Raw genomic sequence first — 6000 nt, forward strand, 5'->3', positions numbered from 1 at the left:
GAAAACCCAGAGATAAACCCATGCACCTGTGGTCAATTAATCTACGACAAAGGAGGCAAGAATATATAATGGAGAAAAGACAGTCTCTTCAATAAATGGTGCTGGGAAAACTGGATAGCTACATGTAAAAGAATGAAATTAGAACATTCTCTAACACCATGCACAAAAATAAACTCAAAATGGATTAAAGACCTAAATGTAAGGCCGGACACTATAAAACTTTTAGAGGAAAACATAGGTAAAACACTCTTTGACGTATATTGCAGCAAGATCTTTTTTGATCCACCTCCTAGAGTAATGAAAAGAAAAACAAAAATAAACAAATGGGACCTAATTAAACTTAAAAGGTTTTGCACAGCAAAGGAAACCATAAACACAAAAAGACAACCCACAGAATGGGAGAAAATATTTGCAAAGGAAGCAACTGACAAGGGATTAATCTCCAAAATATACAAACAGTTCATGCAGCTCTATTTCAAAAAACAAACAACCCAATCAAAAAATGTGCAGACCTAAACAGACATTTCTCCAAAGAAGACATACAGATGGCCAAACAAGCACAAGAAAAGATGCTCAACATCACTAATTATTAGAGAAATGCAAATCAAACCTCCACCTCACACCGGTCAGAATGGCCATCATCAAAAAATCTACAAACAATAAATGCAGGAGAGGGTGTGGAGAAAAGGGAACCCTCCTACACTCTTGGCGGGAATGTAAATTGGTATAGCCACTATGGAGAACAAAATGAAGGTTCCTTAAAAAACTAAAAATAGAGCTACCATATGATCCAACAATCCCACTCCTGGGCATATATGCAGAGAAAACCATAATTTGAAAACATACATGCACCCCAATATCCATTGCAGTGCTATTTACAATAGCCAGGACATGGAAGCAACCTAAATCTCCATCAATGGATGAATGCATAAAGAAAATGTGGTACATATATACAATGGAATATTACTCAGCCATAAAAAAGAACGAAATATAATGCCATTTGCAGCAACATGGATGGACCTAGAGTTTGTCATACTGACTGAATTAAGTCAGAGAAAGACAAATATCATATGATATTGCTTATATGTGAAATCTAAAAAAATGGTACAAATGAACTTATTTACAAAATAGAAATAGAGTCACAGATGTAGGAAACAAACTTATGGTTACCAAGGGGGAAAGGGGGAGAGGGATAAATTGGGAGATTGGGATTGACATATACACACTACTATATATAAAATAGTTAACTAATATTGACCTACTGTATAGCACAGGGAACACTACTCAGTACACTGTAATGGCCTATATGGGAAAAGAATCTAAAAAAGAGTGGATATATGTATCTGTATAACTGATTCACTTTGCTGTACACCTGAAATTGAAGTAATGAAGTAAGTCAGACAGAGAAAAACAAACACCATATGCATCACTAATATATGGAATCTAAAAAAATAAACTAGTGAATATAACAAAAAAGAAACAGACTCACAGATATAACAGAGAACAAACTGGTGGTTACCAGTGGGGAGGGGGAAAAGGGGAGGGGCAAGATAGGGATAGGGGATTAAGATATACAAACTATTGTGTATAAAATAGGTAAGCTACGAGGATATACTGTACAACAAAGGGAATATAGCCAATATTTTATAATAACTATAAATGGAGTATAACCTTTAAAAATTATAATTCACTATGTTGTACACCTGAAACTTATATAATATTGTACATCATTTATACCTCAATGAAAAGTACCCCCCCCCAGAAAAAAAGAAAATGGTCCCTTTTGTTTCTGCATTGTTTTGAACTGGTGTCCTAACTTTGAATAAAATTTATAATTTGAGGCAGCATATTAACTTATCTTGTAATTCCACTTGGTATCAGGTATCTGGGAAACCTAATTATTAACTCCTCAGATTAAAAGGGAACACTATCTAGAGACTACTGAAAGAGCATGGAAAAGTGGTTCTCAACCTGGTTCAGTGGAGAGAGCCCGGGATTTACAGTTCATTTTGAATACCATAAAATGATAAATGTCAACATCCACCATGGGCATAAAAATATGACTCTGTGATCTAGATGCAATAAAACCACAATCAAGGGTGCATGCATGTTCATGAAACAATCTGCTGAGGCCACCCTCTAGTCACCCGCCACAGGTTTTTCAATGTTCCTCTTTGGTGACTCGGCACATTCTTCTATCACAGCACATATCATCAGTTAGGTCACTTGACCATCCCCCTCTGTGAGCTTCTTGAGGGTAGTAGCTGTGTTCTCTCTTCTGGCAGATACACAAGCACACAATAAATGTTTGTGAATGGATACAGTAAATATTGCTGACAGTTTCTGGTTTTTTATTATTAACTTAGTATTCTTTTGAGTTTTGTTAACTTGTTCAGTCATCTACTAGTTGCAGAGAAGCCGAAGTTAAAAAAAAATACATGGAAGAAAAAATATAAAATTGTAAAAATGTATCATTAATGTTTATGTAAATTGAGAAATTTTCATTATTTGGTATGAGCAAAATACTTCCCTCTAGATCATGAAACAGCAGTATTGAACAGGAACTTAATTTGCAAACCACTGGCATAGAATTCAGCAAAAGATAAATCTCTGGTCAAGACTTCTCAAAGAACTGGCAGCTCTCATACTATTGTGCCCCTATAATTTAGTCCTTTCAAGCAGGATAACAATGTGCTTTCAAAAAAACATTTGAAGGATTTTCTAAATAAAGAATAATTGTTATTTTGAAACTCATAAGAATATCAAGGATTCCAAAAATGCCACATTCCCTAGTGGGCGGTAACATACACTTGATCACTGCTTTTTCTAACAAAATGAATTGCTGTAGTTCAAATATGCTTTGTAAAGCTATAAAAATCACATCATGGGTAACTGGAAAAAAAAAACCTTCAGGAAAATTTAAACCATATCCATTCATAAAAGGATTAAAGCAAAGATGAAAAGCCTGGAAATACAAGATGACTAGCTCACAAATACTGTAGTATTTAGAAAACCTCTCTGAGACCTCCATGAAATTTTGTATCAACTTCTTTACTTACAGAAGAGATATTTATAGTTGAAATAATCATCAACTATTTTCACTGTTAAGTCCGTTTTAGCATCAGTAAAAAAACTAAGTACTAAAAACTAGGTCCCTATTTTATTACTCATTGTTTACTCAAACTCTAGATCTGTAAACAGATTATCAGCTGTCCTGCAAGACAAGAAAGTAACAGCAGTTATTACAGACCATATTGAAACTATCAGACTAGTCAGAGCCACTATAGAGTCTAGAATGCCTGTTCTGGGCTCAAAGACCTTAATCAGACAAAAATTTTATGCAAAGAAAAACTACAAAAGGATAGTACTTGGAGACTGAAAACATGGGTTTCTGATATCACCAGGGTGTTTACTAAATACATTTCATATCTGGAAAAATGCACTAACTAGATTTGTAAGAATTCTCTCTGGACATTCTCTGCCTTTTGGGGAAGAGAAAGGGAAAGGAAGTGTGCCAAGTGCTTAAATGTGAACTAAGAAGGATCAGACAACACACACCAAATATAAAACTCACTTTTATCAAATGACAAAGAACACATTTTGGAAACACACAACCATATCCTGGAGGAAAATATTTAGAAACTGCAGCCAGGCAGCATCAGAGGAAAGGAGAAATATTCATACTATTTTTGAGTTCTGAATTCAGAAAGCATCACTTCTTAGAGGGCTTTCCAATATAGAGGCGACTAATTTAGGATCGTTGGTCCGGGGCACCTCACGTTCCAGATGAAATTCAGAACGGATGGAGCTCATATTATAGCAGGAAGAATGGGCGCGCGGGGTGGGGGGAGGTGGAAAAGAATCACTTCATGCATAAGATCTAAGAGTTGTAAGCCATAGGAAGTGTCACGACCGGTTTAGAAATACGCCAGAGATGAGAACTGCATCACCTGGCACGGTGAAATAGGACAGGGTCAGAACACGGACGTACACTGCAATTTTAAAGGGGCTGGGGATAAATTTGAACAATAATAGTAAACTCACATTCTGTAACACGATAAAAATAACAAAAAAATCATTTCAAAAGCGACACAGAAAGTTTCCTTTCCAAGAATGAATACTACAATTAGTAGCCAGAAAACTTCTGGTCTCTGCCGGGTCTCACGGTGGCTGGTTCGACAAGGCCAGGCCTTTGGCAAGGGGAGCAGCCTAAGCTAATTTAGAACGGGAGGACGGGTTAAGTAGACGGACTTGGCCATTTCTGAGCCATCACCCAGGCAAGGGTTTCTAATTGGGGTGTCCCGGGCGGCGGGCGGCGGGCGCGCACAGGTTTCTAGCCTCACTCGCGCGTTAACTCAACACACCCACCACCCTTCCGCCACCGCCCCGCCTCAAGCGCACCTGCACTAGGAACCAACAGCTACGTCCGCTGGCCGACTGACTGCGCCGGCGGCAACATTCAAAAGCGGATCCGCGCTCGAGGAGGAAAAGCTGTCTCCTGATCCCCCAGAACCACTCCCCCCCCGCAAAACGGGACAAGCCACTTCCACGCTCTGTCACTGGAAACCACTGGCTTAGAGACAGTGCGACCACGGAAGGGCCTCCCAAGCCAGCTCCACACCCTAAGCCGAGGCCTAGAAACGGCGGCGGCGGGTCGGGGCTTGTTTCCCCACGGAAGCCCGGAGCGGCAGTCGAGGCCTGGCCGGCGTTTCTCCTGCCTGTCCGAGGGCTGTGGAGCAGCGGGCAGAGGAAGCGGCGACAGACCAGCGCTACGGAGCTCACCCCAGATTCAAGGCATCGCGCTTCCGGCAGCAGCAGCGCCGCCTCAGCCAGCCTCTCAGACCCGCAGGCGGCGGCGGCGGCGGCGGCGGCTCCGACCGCCACCCGGTCGCACCTCAGTGACGTACAGGGCGTGCCCACCTCCCCCCGCCCCAGCGCGTTGCTTAGAGACGGTGCCCAACCTTCCTCCCCAGAGCTTCGGCTAGCTGGCTCAGCTTTTCCTGAGGACCTGCGAGGCCCCGGCCCCGGAGGCCATCCGATAGGGAAGTGTGGCGGCGGAGGCCAAGGAGGGGGCCGTGCCCTAGTGGCGGCGGAAGAGGCCTCGCCTGGCAGGCTCCTCGAGGCTAAGGCTGCGTGGGGCCGCAGTGGGTGCGGCCTGGTGGGTGCCGGCTCTCCTGGCCCCATCCCCTGATCGAGACCCCAGCGGGTGGCAAAGGCACTGCGAGCCCCGGTTTGGTCAAGGGTTGGATTCCAAGCCACTACTTATTAGGCCTCCAACCTCCCACTGGTTATAGCTACACAAAGATCATCTCGTTTCTTTATCATGAAGGGGGCCCATTATGCTCACCTAGCTAGATTAAGAAGCATAAAAGGGAATATATAGAAAGTAACCAGCACAGGGTCCAAAATGGTAAGCCCTAGTAAATGGCAACTATTATTATTATGAACACATGTTGGCGAGATCATGGCTTTTCAGAACGTCCGTAGTGGATAATTGCTGTGTATTAAGCATCTGTTGTGTGCCAAATACTATACTAGGCACTTTATAGGCACTGCTCTTGTTTAAATAGTTCGCTTCAAGTTGCACAGCCAATAAACAGCAGAGCAAGGATTTAGACCCAGGTATGACTCTCAGTATCGCCTTTAGGCTTAGCAGCTAAATTAAACTACTTCTTATGCTTGGGCATGTTGCCACACTCATCCTTCCCCAGTCATTTGTAGATTTACCTTGCAAGAACTAATCTTGCCCTCTAATAATAGATAATATTTGTTGACAATTTACTATGTGCCAAGCCCTGTTCTGAGTACTTTGAAAGTATTAATTCATTTAATCCGCACAGCAGTCCTATGAGGTAGGTATTATTAATACTCTCATTTTACAGTTGAAGAAACAGGCTTAAGAAAGTCAAGTTTTCCAAGGTCAACCAATCAGTAAGGAGCAGAGGCAGATTCAAACCCAAGCTGACTGAACCCTGAGCCTGTGCTTTTTTTAAAAAAATA

General features: G+C 41.9%; 1 protein-coding gene across 2 annotated transcripts in view; it reads right to left on the bottom strand.

The window, feature by feature from the left end:
• Positions 1-4873, bottom strand: part of RNF141 (ring finger protein 141) — a 47516-nt gene extending 42643 nt beyond the window's left edge. Inside the window, exon 1 of one of the 2 annotated variants that reach the window (XM_061203004.1) lies at positions 4783-4873. The gene's annotated coding sequence lies outside the window, so the exon portion shown is untranslated. Of the gene's footprint in view, positions 1-4401; positions 4503-4782 lie in introns of those variants that run through there. The other variant, XM_061203005.1, reaches the window with a different exon arrangement.
• Positions 4874-6000: the final 1127 nt, after the last annotated feature.

This window comes from Eubalaena glacialis, chromosome 10, assembly GCF_028564815.1.
Source record: "Eubalaena glacialis isolate mEubGla1 chromosome 10, mEubGla1.1.hap2.+ XY, whole genome shotgun sequence".
Taxonomy (NCBI): Eukaryota; Metazoa; Chordata; class Mammalia; order Artiodactyla; family Balaenidae; genus Eubalaena; species Eubalaena glacialis.